The 16,510-nt window shown below is 40.7% G+C and overlaps 1 pseudogene; it reads right to left on the bottom strand.

Moving 5' to 3' along the window:
• LOC140957961 (small ribosomal subunit protein uS4m-like) overlaps nucleotides 1–2,856 on the bottom strand; it is a 13,242-nt pseudogene extending 10,386 nt beyond the window's left edge.
• Nucleotides 2,857–16,510: the final 13,654 nt, after the last annotated feature.

Genomic DNA, 16,510 nt, shown 5'->3' with positions numbered 1-16,510 from the left:
GACTATTCCATTAGTGAAAGTTCAATGGAGTCGTCATGGCACCGAAGAAGCTACTTGGGAGACAGAGTCCGAGATGAGACAGAGATATCCCGAGCTATTTCCATGATGTGAGTCTTCCTTTAGTTTTGATTATATTGATTATCTTATACATGTTTTGAGGGATTGCTTGCGAGTTGGAGGACGAACTCATATCTAAGAGGGGGAGAAATGTAATGCCCAAGAATAGTAGGATGATAAGATGAGATTATGAAGTTTGCATGAAAAGACACCGCCCCCGCGCCCCAGTTTCTACCGCACCCGCGGTGTAAGGGCAGAAAGTAGAGTTTTGACTAAAAAAAAGACCGCACCCGCGGTCCAAGACAGACCGCAACCGCGGTTGTAACTCATAAAATATGAAGAATTACAGTAGGGTCACCGCACCCGCGGTCAGAAGTGAGCGCACCCGCGGTCTTCGAGTCTAGAATTATGGATGGGTTGCCGTAGCCTGAGCGCACCCGCGGTGAAAAAGGGACCGCACCCGCGGTCGCTGTTTCTGAATTTTTAGATGGGGATGCCGTGAGCTGAGCGCACCCGCGGTGAAAAGCTACCGCACCCGCGGTGAGACGTGTTAAGTGAAAAATAAAACATGTGTCCTTGCCATGCATATAACATGTATTCTCCTTCATTTCAGACTTCAACACCTACAGAAACGAGACAAAACTCCATGAAAGTTCCTCAAGTTTTCTTCAAGAGTAACTTGTTGGTTTTACAAGATTCGACTACCCGAATTTAGTTCCGAATTCAGATTATTGCTCCTTGCATCACTAGCTTCAAAAGGATGTAAGTTTTGTTCATTTCCAGCATGTTTCGAAATCTATATGTTGGAGGAATTGTGATTTTATTAGAAATATAGGTTCTTGAGTAGCTAGAGATCATAACGCCGTAAACGGATCGATTATCGGATGTCGTATGCAATTTGTGTAAAATTCCAACATGTTCGCCGAAACTAGATGGTGCAGAATTATTGTGTTTTGGCTTGGTATTGTTGTGGATTATGAGTTGTTGATGTTAGTTGATTAATATTTGAGTTGATGGGTATCGAGAAACTATGTCGTTATGCCGTCGAAATGTATCGAGAATTATTACTGATTTGTTTATGTGATGGAATTGAGTTGAAGATTGATAGAATGCATCTCCACATTGTTATTTCAGATTTGATATTGACAGATTCGACATCGAGACCTCGACTACGACAAAGATTATACGACAAGAAGGTATAATTCATGTTGATTCGGGAAGACATAACTCGAATTAGATCTGATTTGAGTTTCCCAAAATCACATACTAGATTATTACCTTTTTATATGTTGATGCTTTGTTTATAGATTTATATTCAAGCATTTAAGATAGGAGAGTCNATTATACTGGGATTTGTTTTCACCGGAGTCTCCGGCTGTTGTTGTGTCTGTATGTGTGCATAACAGCAGGTGGGGCAGGATCAGGGTCACGCAGAGGATGAGAGATCGAGATAGCGTGGAGATCACGGGCGTAGAAAATCACTAGTTGTTTTTACTAGACATGTACTGAATTTCTAAACACTATTATGTTAATTGTAGTTGAACATGGGAATGTTATTTGCAGCTAAATAAGATGACAGTATTTTATATGATGTCTTGGACTTGTTCGTATACATTTGAATAAATGTTAAAAGCAAAAATTTTGACCCACTTTTTCTAGCAAAGATCCAATTAAGCCCAAAGATAATCGAGTTAGAGCCCGGGTCCCCACAATTTTTGTTTTTCTCGTTCTTTCTCTTCGATAAGAATAAGGATTTGAAATGATACAAATTCCTCTTCATTATGTTGTACTCATCGAAATAACTGCCTAAGCATACTTTTTTGGATCCAAACTTCTTTGTGTCTTCTTCTTGCATAGAAGAACACAACTGTTGTAAAAACTGGGATTTTAGTAGTAGGCGGCATCCCTTCAACGTTTTGAATTTTCGGAACCATTCTGTTTTGGTTCTTCTGCACATTCTTACCGGGCGATCCAGAAATTTGCCTATGATTTTTTCACCGCGGGTTCTCACATCATTTTCTTGAAAAGATATTATATCACCGTGGGACACTTTAACATGAATAATTGTTTACCATTCTATTATTCACACAAACCCTTCGATGACTTATCGTCTGCCTTGCTTGAGGAATAGTTTCACGAAAATGGAGACGAACCGGAATAACGTCCGATCTTGTTTCTGGATTGAGTAGGAAAGGGATATATGATCGTTTTCTTCTTCTGTGCATCTCTGTGATGGATAAATCTCTATGAAAAAGGGACAACTTTCGTGTAGTTTGTGATTGGATGTAACTATTAAGATTTTTTCTCGAATAAATCTTTCTCTTCATAGATCTTTTCTTGTTTCTCAATCTTTTGAGAATGCGGCGTTGTATTATTGTAAGTTCTCTGTTCCAAACATTTCTTAAAAGTAGACGACAAGTTTTAAATCTTAATGATGGCAAGGCATATCTCGTTGAATCAGTCTTTTTCGCCACATCGCGTATAACGGGAATCGAACCCCCCCTGCTGCTGTCGGGCAGATGGAGAATGCAATACTTTGACCCATCAACTAACTTGTTAGGAGTAGGTTTTAGCTTGCCCCTTTCTTCTTATTAGGTTGATAGATTTGGAACCCTATTCTAAGGTAAGCTTCCAAAGCTCTTTTCTTCAGTTGGCGCGCAGGAGCGCACTTTTGTTTTCCCCTTACTAGTAAAGGGGGTTTTATGAATCGAGATCTCCCGCCAGCCGTCTTCTCTTCCTATCACTTTCACTTCGTTCGAGAAAGATGATCTCACCAGGCCGGGCGAAGGGGAAAGAAGGTATGGGTGGTCCACGAACAACAACGAGAGAGGGCTTGTAGCCCCCCGCTCTCTCTTCCCCAGCCTCGGAGAGATGCAGAACTCTTTTTTTTCGTCTAAAAAAATTAATTAGATAGAGCCATGATACATTCCGGAATATTGTAAAGGTAAATAGACTCTTTTCGTCCCCTTTTCGATGTCTGTCTGAGGACCTCTGTCAATGTTTTGGAATGTTTAAGCTCGCTATTTGTAACAAGTAGACCCACGATACGGACTAATAGATGTTCCTAATCTTACCCGTAAGTAAGATCTATTCATAGTTGGTCAGTCCCCTATGGCATGTCTTCTCGCTTTTCATGAATGTGTCTCCCCCTCTGCTTATGTGAGTTTGACCCGCCTTTGACTCTGCTTGCTTCCTTCCCCTAGCATTGCCCCTGTTGACAGCTTTTTGCCTTCTTTAAGTGCGGAAAGCAGCCTTGTACTATAGTTGGTTGCAGGAAGTCTGTTCAAAAGGTGCTATTGATTGTGTCCTTTTCAGTAGTAGTCATTGATCGTCCTTCAACTGAGCTTTCTCGTTGGCACGGATGATTTTAGTTAGAGTTGTTTTAACTATCGAAGAGATGGGAGGAATTTATTCACATACATCATATCTTTGGGTGCCTAAATTGTTGTTGGTTTTGAATTCGATTTTGCTTATTTGAGAGGGGAATTTCAATTGTTCCTTATGAGACACTAATACCGATACGGATTCGCTCAATTACGGGCTACCTCTTAGAAAGTTATATGGCCCAACCAAAACAAATACCAAGTAGGGGATGCGAATCGAGGATTCCTATCATTGAAGTGAAACTGGATTGTCGGTCGGACCGACGAAAGGTGAACAGGTTGAGTTAGATACATGATCGACGAATTAAGCGACCACATGTGTGGGGACCCGGGCTCTAACTCAATTATCTTTGGGATTAAGTGGATCTTTGCTAGAAAATGTGGGTCAAAATTTTGCTTTTAATATCGAAAACAGTTCTATAAAAATCATACATAAACAACATTCTTTATTTTATTTCAACAAGGGTAAATACATGTCTTATTCCCTTTCCATAATACAACTAGAGTTTACCATGACTACAAATCACATGTAAACCCTGCTAGTTCATCGGCGATGCCCGAAATCTCCACGCTAACTCGATCTCTCATCTTTGTCGCAACCCTGATCCTGTCCCACCTGTTGTCATGCACACATACAGACACAACAACAGCCGGATACTCCGGTGAGAACAAATCCCAGTATAAAACATGTATACATGCATATACACAATATAAATCATGAACATACTATCATGAATGTAATCGACAACAATACATCTTATAGTATATGGAACATAATCAGAATAAGTCAAGCAATGTAAATCAAACTCATATCTTTGACTCAATTCATATCTAAATCTAGGGATCCCGGTGTGAATAAGACGTAACAAGTCTCCCACCTACCCTCCCAATCGTGGTGGCAGTACGTCTTATTCCTAGACTTCGGCCTTGTCTGTATCGAATATCTACAACCGGAGTCGATCTTCACATGTGCTTCGATACCACCAAACGTCTAGAACTTGGCAATTTGCCAATGACTCTCCTATCTCAATGCTTATACATAAATCAAAATAAAGCACAAGCATAACAATGTATCGAAATCTAGTATGTGATTTTGGGAAACTCGAATCAAATCTAACTCGAGTTGTATCTTACCGAATCCACATGAATTATACCTTTCTTGTCGTCGTCCTGGTCTGAACAAATTGAAATCTTGAAATCTCGATACCAATCAGTCAATACAAATCTGAAATGACATGTATAAAATGTACCATATCAACCTCTAACTCAAAGAAGTACACATACGGATCAATATTCAATCTCGGTACATTTCGACGGTATAACGGTGTAATCTTGCGATACCGGTAACTCAAACCTCATGAGATCAATGTTACAAATTCATAACAACAATCATATCTATCTCATAACCTCCATTTTCTGCATAAACTCATGACATGTATGCTGAAAATTAGCTAGAATCACATACGGTGTCCGTTTTTCGATCCGGTTTCAATTATACGCTCTCTGATATCCCAAGAACACCTAATCTAGTGTAATTCACAATTTCCCCAACATCAATATCTCAAATCATGCAGGAAATGAATGAAATTTACATCCACTTGAAGCGTTTGATGAGAGGAGCACGGAAATGAATTCGGATCGAAATTCGAGTGGTTAGATCTTGTACAAGCTAATTTCAAGGCTATTAGCATTCTTGAGGCTTCCATGGAGGTGTTCTCGATTTTTCAGCTGCTGAATGAGTGAAGAAATGAAGACTCAGCACATATATTGTCGCACCCTTACTCTATACTTAGCATAATTACCATAATCAAAATAGGGTTTGACTGATATAACTGTAGTATGAAGCAAATCAAACAAGGGGCATCACTTTGACGGTTTATAAAAATTTTGGCATGATGTCCCTACATTCTTGTAAAACCAAAAACTCAACTTAAACATCAACATCAACACATATATATAATCATATTCTTACATACAAACATATTCTATATCATCATACACCTAGACATAAACATTGTAAAACTTGTTTCAAACCCTGACATATTTTCGTACAATACATATGCAGAAGCTATACAATAAAAAGTCCCGGTTCTTGTCGAGGTAAGGCACGTCACAAGCATCCATTGGTGAACCGGCATCCTACGTCTCTTCACTACCTGATCCTGTAATACATGAGCTACGTGAGTTTATAAAACTCAATAAGTTGGCACTTGTACGTATCAATATGCGTAGAAGGAGTATACATATCAAGTCGTGATCAACAATGAATCTTTAAACCATGTCATATCATAATAGATACATAGCCAGAGATTGCATGCAATAAGTTGATCAACGACCACAGGCTTATATCCCTCAGAGTTATCGATTCATATCGATGGGATAGAGGCACAGAGACAGAGATACTATATAGATATCAATCCAACAGAGAAAAGAGAAATACCATCGTTATTATTATTCATTCTATGATATTCATATTTCAGAGTTGATGGTATTTAATGTTTTCAAAGCCATGTTTTACAGAGTATGGTATATGTACATTGCTATGTAAGAGTTCCACTTGCTGAGTTTCATACTCATTTCAGTTATTCATGTGATGCAGATAAGAGTGACGGGCCGGGACGTTGATTGGAGCCGGGGTCATATGCATAAAAGAGGGAAGGAAGAAGACTATTTTGCAAGTATTTTGACATGATCACAAAAATGATGTTTTGTATTTTGTTGCCTTATTTGATTGATCATGTATTAACTTTTGTTTATATATTGTAATGTATTTTAAATCCTTCCTCACGTCAAAGAAAATTTTAAATTTCCGCTGCTATTTTATAAAATCGGATCAGAGCGTTACATTTAGTGGTATCAGAGCACCGTTCTTCGGACCAATGCATATGACTTCGTCTACTTTCAACAGTCCGGGTATGTCTTCTTCTACATCTAATTATTGTCATTGGTTGATATGTATTATGTGAGCACATTGTAGGAGTATGCCTCCTAAGAGAAAGGCTTCAGAGGGTGAGGATAGTTCTTCCTCTAGAGTTGTCGATGAGTTCGGCAAGCTACTGAAAGAGCAAGCTAAGGTCCATAGTGAGCAGATCCAGCAGTTGCTCCGTATGCAAGGTACATGCCAAGGTAGAGGTCAAGGGAGAGGCCAAGTGGCTCAGGCAGTTGGGACCGATGGGATCTTTACTGCTTTCAAGAGAATGGATCCGCTGAAATTTGCAGGAAGCACTGATCCATTGGTGGCTGTAGAGTGGGTCAAAGCTCTTGAGGCGATTTTTGATCATCTCAAGTATGAAGACAAAGACAGAGTGGATTGCGCAGTATTCATGCTAGTCAAAGCTGCACGCATTTGGTGGAATGCTACCAAGGTAAGTGTTGATGTTCCAGCATTGAAGTGGCAAGAGTTCACGGATCTTTTCTATGACAAGTATTTCCCAGATGCACTTCGAGCTAGGAAGGTGACTGAATTTCTAGAGCTTCGTCAAGGAAGTATGAATGTTGATGAGTATATTCCGAAGTTCGAGGAGGGCTGTCTGTTTGCCCCATACATTGCTTCCAATGACAAAGACAAGGGTGCCCATTTTATTAGAGGACTTCGAGCAGAAATCAGAAGGGACATCAATATGTCTAAGGCGGTGACATTTAAAGAGATTGTGGCTAAGGCTTTGTCAGCCGAGCAAGATGAGAAAGATATTGCAAGAGAGAGACAGGCGAGGCAGCAGTTTGTTGCTCAAAGAGGTCAAGGTTCGAGCCAAAGAGGAAAGGACCATTTTAAAGGGAAAGGCAAGTTGGAGCCGAGTCCTAAACCACTGACAGTTCCATCTGATCCTGAGAAGCCATTGTGTCCCAAGTGCAGTAGGCCTCACACGGGTGAGTGCAGGTTTGGCACTAATACATGCTACAGATGTGGCACTGCAGGCCATATTGCCAAGGACTGCCCAAGAGGATCAAGCAAGGCGAAGGTGCAGGGTCGCATCTTCACCATGACAAAGGAAGGTATAAACCATGATTCTTCTGTGATCTCTAGCACTATTTTAATTTCAGGCAGAGTAGCTACGACATTAATTGATACAGGTGCTACTCATTCTTTTATGTCTGAACTATTTTTGAGATCTTTGGGTATAGTTCCTTCTGTTATTCCCCTCCAATTTAATGTTGTTTTGCCTTCGGGAGATGTGTTGTGCCCAACATCTATTGTGTATGCGTGCTCTGTTCAAATCGATGGGCGAGTGGTTTATGCCGATTTGATTGTTATTCCGATGGTTGCGTTTTATATTATACTTGGCATGGATTGGCTATCAACTTACCGTGCAGTGATTGATTGCATTGCTAAGACGGTGAAATTTGCAGATGATGGCAATAGGGAAGGTTTGTTCGCCAGTGCAGGTACTTCGCTGATCCTTCCTTTTATTTCGTGTCTTGAGGCTAAGAAGTTGTTGTTTAGAGGTTTTGATGGGTTTTTGGCTTCGATGGTGGATATGGATAGAATTGTGAAGTTGAATATTGATGATATTGATGTTGTGAGAGAGTTCTCTGATGTATTTGAGGATGAGGTGCCGGGTTTACCGCCGGACAGAGATGTAGAGTTTGTGATTGATCTAGTTCCACGTACGGTTCCTATTTCTAAGGCTCCGTACAAAATGGCCCCTTCAGAGATGAAAGAGTTGAAGACACAATTGCAGGATTTATTGGATAAAGGTTTTATTCGGCCGAGTTCTTCGCCTTGGGGAGCTCCGGTTCTTTTCGTCAAGAAGAAAGATGGGTCGTTGCGACCGTGCATTGATTACAGAGAGATCAACAAAGTGACTATCAAGAATAAGTATCCGTTGCCACGGATAGACGATCTTTTTGACCAACTGCAAGGGGCTACAGTGTTCTCGAAGATTGATTTGCGATCTGGTTATTATCACTTGAAGGTTAGGGAGTCTGATATCCCTAAGACGGCGTTCCGGACCAGGTACGGTCACTATGAATTTCTTGTGATGTCTTTTGGTCTGACCAATGCTCTTTCAGTCTTCATGGATCTTATGAACCGTGTGTTCAAGCCGTATTTGGATAGCTTTGTCATTGTTTTTATCGATGACATTTTGATTTACTCCAAGACCAGAGAGCTTCACTCAGAGCACCTCAGAGTTGTTATTCAGTTACTGAGAGAGAAGAGGTTGTATGCTAAGTTGAAGAAATGTGAGTTCTGGTTAGAGCAGATTTCTTTCTTAGGCCATGTTGTATCGAAGGATGGGTTAGCTGTTGATCCAGCGAAAATAGAGGCGATACAAAATTGGCCTATCCCTACCACTGTACAATAGGTACGCAGTTTTCTTGGTTTTGCGGGTTATTATCGTCGTTTTATTTCAGACTTTTCCAAGATTGCCCTGCCGTTAACTAATCTGACGAGGAAGACTGTGAAGTTTGAGTGGTCCAATGAATGCCAAAGAGGATTCCAGGAGTTGAAAGATAAGTTGACGACAGCTCCAGTACTTGCTTTGCCCAGTGGTTCAGAGGACTTTGTTGTTTTTACCGATGCGTCGAAGAAGGGCCTCGGTGCAGTGTTGATGGAACGAGGTTAAGTTATAGCCTATGCTTCTCGCCAGTTGAAGGATTACGAGAAGAATTATCCTACGCATGATTTAGAGCTGGCAGCTGTGGTTTTCGCCCTGAAAATCTGGAGACATTATTTGTATGGCGAAAAGTGTGAAATTTTCACAGACCACAAGAGTTTAAAGTATTTGTTTTCACAAAAAGAACTTAATATGCGACAGAGACGGTGGTTAGAGCTTGTCAAAGATTATGATGTGGCTATTAGTTACCACCCAGGGAAGGCGAATGTTGTAGCGGATGCATTGAGCCGTAAGTCGAGTTCTTCTTTAAGTTCTATGATTCAGCAGCCGTTGTTGTTAGATTTGCAGCGAGAGGAGATAGCTTTGGTGGTTCCTGGAACCATTGCTCGTTTTTCAGCGTTGGTTATTCGGGCTACATTGACGGACAGGATCCGTAGAGAGCAGGCTATTGATGTTCAGTTGTTAGAGTTGAGAGCTAGAGCAGAGGAGAGAGGTAATTCAGAGTTTGCGATGAATAGAGATGGTTTGGTGACGTTTAGAGGCCGTATTTGCATTCCTGCTGGTGATGATATTCGGCGAGACGTCTTGACAGAGGCACATACAGCGCCATACTCGATACATCCAGGCAGCACTAAGATGTATCAGGATCTTCGTAGACTCTATTGGTGGCCAGGTATGAAGAAAGATATTGCCATGTTTATTTCTCAGTGCCTAACTTGTCAGCAGGTGAAGATCGAGCACCAGAGACCTGCTGGGACATTGTTATCATTGCCGATTCCTCAATGGAAATGGGAGCACATTACGATGGATTTCGTGACTAATCTTCCCAAAACGCAGAAAGGTTTTAACTCTGTTTGGGTTATTGTTGATCGTCTGACTAAGTCAGCGCATTTTCTTCCAATCAAGACGACATATTCCATGAACCAGTATGCTGAAGAGTACATAGCAGAGATTGTTAGACTTCATGGTGTTCCTGTGTCTATTGTGTCTGATCGTGATCCTAGATTTACTACAGAGTTTTGGAAGAGTTTGCACAGAGCTATGGGTACACGGTTAGCATTTAGTACAGCATATCATTCCCAGAGCGATGGTCAATCAGAGAGAGTTATTCAGATTTTAGAGGATATGCTCAGAGCTTGTACTATAGATTATCCTGGTAGGTGGGATTCCAAATTGCCTCTTGTTGAGTTCACGTATAATAATAGCTACCAAGCGACAATTGGCATGGCACCGTATGGAGCACTTTAGGGCAGGAAGTGTAGATCTCCCTTGTATTGGGATGAGATTGGTGAGAGAAAGATGTTGGGTCCAGAGTTGGTCCAACAGACTGCTGATGTTGTTGCTATTATTCGAGAGAGAATGAAGACAGCGCAGTCGAGACAGAAGAGTTATGCCGATGTGCGTCGTAGGCCATTGCAGTTTGAGGTTGGCGATCAGGTGTTTTTGAAGATAACACCTCTTAAGGTTGTGATGCGGTTTGGCAAGAAGGGAAAGTTGAGGCCGAGATTTATTGGCCCATTTGAGATCTTGGATAGAATTGGTGATCGAGCTTACAGGTTAGCCCTACCGCCAGATCTTGACAGAGTTCATAATGTTTTTCACGTCTCTATGCTCAGGAAATATATTGCGAATCCTTCCCATGTTCTTCACCACGAGCCATTGGACTTGACGGCGAATTTTACGTACCAAGAGATTCCGGTCCAGATTCTGGATCGCAAAGTTAGAGTGTTGAGGAACAAACAGATCGGTATTGTTAAAGTCCTTTGGAGGAATCATTTGATTGAAGAAGCCACGTGGGAACCAGAGGATGAGATGAAAGAGAAGTATCCCGAGTTGTTTGCGCAGTGACGTCAATTTCGGGGACGAAATTCCTCTAAGGAGGGGAAATTGTAATATACAAGCCTAGTGATCGGTACGGTTTAAGATTTCATATGTTTATAGACTATTTGGTTATGTTTAAGCATAGTTTTGATGGTAAGGATTGTGATTTATGGTTTATAGTATTGTTGTTTATAGTTGATGTGTGGCGTTATTGTAGCGTCGTTGCGATTTAATTCATGGTAATTCGTATGTTGAGCCAATTGTTATGAGGCCAATTGGAGTGGTTAGATAAGACATAGAGGTGTAACTTTCTTATTTTGAGTTTTGTTCAAATCATTGTGGAAGGTAAGCCATAAGTGCCCCGAAGTGTGTCATGTGTTTCGACGTTCCTCCAGTGACACATGTTGGGAGATTTAGCATAACTTTTTACTCAGACCTTTAAATGATCTGATATTTGGAGAGGTTCACGAAAAGCCATAGAGCTACAACTTTGTAGTTTACCATTCTTCCAAATTATGACGGGAAGAGGCGTTTCGGAGGCAATCTTTGGAGAAGCTGTGCGCAGAGTAATCAGAGTGCACCCGCACTCCAAAAGTTAGTGCACCCGCGGTGACCAGAGTGCACCCGCGCTCCAAAATGTAGCGCACCCGCGGTCTACTGTTTCAGATTTTTTGATGAGGTGCCGAAGGCATAGCGCACCCGCGGTCTATGAATAGTAAAAACGTGTTTTCGAGATTTAAGTGATATAATAGAAGAGTTGGTTCACTTTTCCCTCATTTCTCTCCTCACTTCTCGCTTCTTCACTCCAAGGAAGAGCTAGGGTTCTTATTTCCTTCAATTGTTCCTTTGATTCAAGCTTCTTGTTGGAATTTTGAAGTGAGATCAAGTTCATTTTGGGTTCAAGGAGCTAAGGTAAGCTTATGGTTTAGTTATTGTTGGATTTTGATGTTGGGGGAAATTATGGAGATTGTGATTGTGTTGGTTTTATGAAGTTTATAGTATGGGCTTATGATTATTGAGATGTTGATGGTGAAGTTTATGGTTTATTGTTGTAGGTTGTGTACCAAGAGAGTAGATTCAAGGTTCCAAGTGTTGTAAGTGGAATTTCATTTCTTGTGCTCACATGATAATATATGTATTGTGTTTCAATGGTTTTAAAGTGTTATTCTCTTCCATTTGATTCATGCTATGTATTAATACACCTTGTTGTATATTAGAGGCATTTTATGTCTCAACCATGTCAAAGGGAATACAAGAGAAAAGATAGTCTTCAAAGTGTTTGTTTTAATGTCAAAGAGAGATTTCAAAATGTTTTATTGGATTGATAGATACATAGCCAGAGATTGCATGCAATAAGTTGATCAACGACCACAGGCTTATATCCCTCAGAGTTATCGATTCATATCGATGGGATAGAGGCACAGAGACAGAGATACTATATAGATATCAATCCAACAGAGAAAAGAGAAATACCATCGTTATTATTATTCATTCTATGATATTCATATTTCAGAGTTGATGGTATTTAATGTTTTCAAAGCCATGTTTTACAGAGTATGGTATATGTACATTGCTATGTAAGAGTTCCACTTGCTGAGTTTCATACTCATTTCAGTTATTCATGTGATGCAGATAAGAGTGACGGGCCGGGACGTTGATTGGAGCCGGGGTCATATGCATAGAAGAGGGAAGGAAGAAGACTATTTTGCAAGTATTTTGACATGATCACAAAAATGATGTTTTGTATTTTGTTGCCTTATTTGATTGATCATGTATTAACTTTTGTTTATATATTGTAATGTATTTTAAATCCTTCCTCCCGTCAAAGAAAATTTTAAATTTCCGCTGCTATTTTATTAAAACCAGCCAGAGGCGTTACACTTTGGCTCCCAAACTTATTCCCATGCATCATGAACCCTTCAGCACTTTGCACCTTGCTTGTAAGTCCTTCTTCCTTGCTCATACGCCCATGTAACGCCTCTTTAAACCTCTTCTGTCGTCCCCTCGTGATTGGTCCCGCAGGTAACTCTAAGGGATCCCATGCTTTTCTTGGGACGTGCACATCCGTGTTCACATCATCCTCACCTTCTTGAAAAGGATTTGTCCTCAAATCTAGTTCGTCACCTACATCAAACAACGACAAGTCACTAACATTAAAAGTAGAACTCAGGTTATACTCACCTGGTAGATCGAGTTTGTAGGCGTTGTGATTGATCCTTTCAAGGACTTGAAATGGTCCATCACCCCTAGGTAACAGCATTGAACGTCTCTTCTCGGGGAACCTTTCCTTTCTCAAGTGTAGCCACACTCAATCACCTTCTTCTTTCCCTTGTTGGCTTGCTTTGTGTATTGTTCATTCTTCTTTTCAATATAAGCTTTGACCTTCTCATGCAAACTCCTAACAAATTCCGCCTTCTTTTTCCCATCCATGTTTAACCTTTCACTCACAGGTAAAGACATCAAATCCAACGGAGTCAAAGGATTAAAACCATAAACAATTTCAAATGGCGAATAGTTCGTAGTAGAATGCACGCAACGATTATAAGCAAACTCAACAGATGGCAAACAGTTTTCCCAATTCTTCAAGTTCTTTTTAAGAATAGAACGCAAAAGTGTTCCTAATGGCCTATTGACAACTTCAGTTTGCCCATCCGTTTGAGGATGACAAGTAGTAGAAAACAACAATTTTGTGCCAAGTTTAGCCCATAAAGTCTTCCAAAAGTAACTCAAGAATTTAACATCGCGATCAGAAACAATAGTCCTAGGCATGCCATACAACCTAACGACTTCTCTAAAGAACACATCCGCAATGTTTGAATCATCATCAGTTTTGTGACAAGCAATGAAATGTGCCATCTTAGAGAATCTATCAACAACAACAAATATTGAATCCCTCCCCTTCTTAGTCCTAGGCAACCCCAAAACAAAGTCCATAGAAATGTCAACCCAAGGCTCACTAGGAACAGGAAGTGGTGTATACAATCCATGTGGTTGTGTCCTAGACTTAGCTTGTCTACAAGTTATGCACTTATCACAAACACGCTCAACATCACGCTTCATGTGTGGCCAATAGAAATGTTCATGCAATGCACTTAAAGTTTTTGCCACACCAAAGTGTCCCATCAAACCACCCCCATGTGCCTCCCTAACAAGTAATTCACGAACGGATGATCTAGGGATGCACAACCTATCTTCTCTAAACAAGAAACCATTATGCAAATAGAATTTATCATGTGGACCATGCATACAAGTTTCAAACTCATTCTTAAAATCGTCATCTAGCACATACAACTCCTTGACATGCTCAAACCCCAATATTTTAGACTCCAAGGTAGAGAAAAGTAAGTACCTTCGTGATAGTGCGTCGGCCACTATATTTTCCTTACCTTGTTTGTACTTGATTATGTAGGGGAATGTCTCTATGAATGCCACCCACTTGGCATGCCGCTTGTTCAGCTTTTGTTGCCCCTTAAGGTGCTTTAGAGACTCATGATCCGTATGAATCACAAACTCCTTAGGCCTCAAGTAGTGCTGCCACGTCTCTAGAGTCCTCACAAGTGCGTAGAACTCCTTATCATACGTGGGATAGTTCAGGGCGGCTCCATTGAGTTTCTCGCTAAAGTACGCCACGGGCCGTCCCCCTTGCATCAAAACTTCGCCGACACCTACGCCTGAAGCATCACATTCAATTTCAAACGTATTAGCAAAGTCAAGCAAAACAAGTAAAGGAGCATTAATTAATTTTTGCTTAATAGTATTAAAAGACTTCTCTTGCTCCTCGCCCCAATGGAATGGAACGTTCTTCTTGATCACCGCTGTCATGGGTGCTGCCAATGTGCTAAAATCCTTTACAAACCTCCTATAGAAGCTTGCAAGTCTATGAAAACTTCGGACTTGACCAACAGTAGTAGGCGATGGCCAATCTCGAATAGCACTTACCTTGTCCTCATCCACTTGTATTCTTTGTGAGCTTACCACAAAACCAAGGAAGACAAGTTTGCTTGTACAAAAATCACATTTCTTTAGGTTAGCATATAGATTTTCAGCCCTTAGTGTGATTAGTACAAGTTTCAAGTGATCAACATGCTCATCCAAGTCTTTGCTATATACTAGGATATCATCAAAGTAAACAACAACAAATTTCCCTATGTAAGCACGCAAGACATGGTTCATTAACCTTATAAAGGTGCTAGGAGCGTTAGTTAAGCCAAATGGCATCACCATCCACTCATACAACCCGTACTTGGTTTTAAAACCAGTTTTCCACTCATCACCTTCCCTCATCCTAATTTGGTGATAACCACTCTTCAAATCAATTTTGCTAAAGATACGAGCACCATGCAATTCATCTAACATATCATCTAGTCTAGGTATGGAATGCCTATACTTAATGGTGATGTTATTGATTGCCCTACAATCCACACACATACGCCATGAACCATATTTCTTAGGAACTAACAAAACAGGCACAGCACAAGGGGACATGGACTCACGCACAAAACCCTTATCTAACAACTCACTTACCTGTCGTTGAAGCTCCTTAGCCTCCTCCAGATTGCTCCTATAAGCCGGACGATTTGGTAATGCACTCCCGGGCACCAAATCAATTTGGTGCTCAATCCCCCTCAATGGTGGTAGCCCTTGAGGTAGCTCCTCTGGAAATATATCATCAAATTCCTGCAAAAGTGAAACAACCATGCTCGGAAGGGACCCGGCTATATCACTTATGTTAAAGAGGATCTCTTTATAAAGAATCAACACAAGTGGTTCACGTGTGTGCATCAATTGCTTCAACTCACTCTTTTAGGCCATTTATGTCTTCTTTTTGGCCTCTTTCCTCTCATCTTCTTTTCCCTCATTCTCTTTCCTCTCCTTTTTCTTTTGTATGGCTATCTCACTTTTTTTGTTACTTTTTTTTTCAGCCATTTCATTTTTATCTTTAAAGGCCATCTCACTTTTTAATTCACTCTTTTTTTCGGCCTCATCCCTCCTCTTTTTTTTCAATTGGTCCTCCAACACTTGCTTTGGGGACAAAGGAAGTAAAAAAATGGACTCCTTTTTCAACACAAATGAGTACTTGTTCTTGAACCCATCATGTGTCACTCGCGTATCATATTGTCAAGGTCTACCGAACAAGCTATGGCAAGCATGCATAGGTACCACATCACACAAGACCTCATCCACATACTTCCCAATAGAAAGAGGCACTAGCACTTGCTTGTTAACTTTCACTTCTGCACAATCATTCGACCATTGAAGCCTATATGGTTGAGGGTGCTTTAGTGTAGGCAAACCCAATTTCTCTACCATCTCACAACTAGCCACATTAGTACAACTCCCCCCATCTATGATTAAATTGCAAACCTTTTGATTTACAAAACATCTAGTATGGAATAAGTTTTCCCTTTGGTTAGTCTCCTCCTCCTTGACTTGGGCACTCATGATACGCCTAGTCACTAGTGCTTCTCCAACAACCGCCTCATAACCCTCGTCAGGATCCTCTAATGCAGGCATCTCATCATCATCATCACCCTCACTATGAGATTCATACTCACCATAGTCATTCAAGATCATCACCCTCTTATTAGGACATTCACTAGAAATATGACCCAACCCTTGACACCTAAAACATTTAGTATCTCTAGATCGATTAGAAGGAGTTTCAGATTTACCTTGCACTCCTTGCTTAGGTGC

The sequence above is a fragment of the Primulina huaijiensis genome, chromosome 14 (genome assembly GCF_012295235.1).
Source record: "Primulina huaijiensis isolate GDHJ02 chromosome 14, ASM1229523v2, whole genome shotgun sequence".
Classification (NCBI taxonomy): Eukaryota; Viridiplantae; Streptophyta; class Magnoliopsida; order Lamiales; family Gesneriaceae; genus Primulina; species Primulina huaijiensis.
The sequence above is the reverse complement of the archived record's forward strand: the minus strand, read 5'-3'. Positions and strand labels throughout refer to the sequence as shown.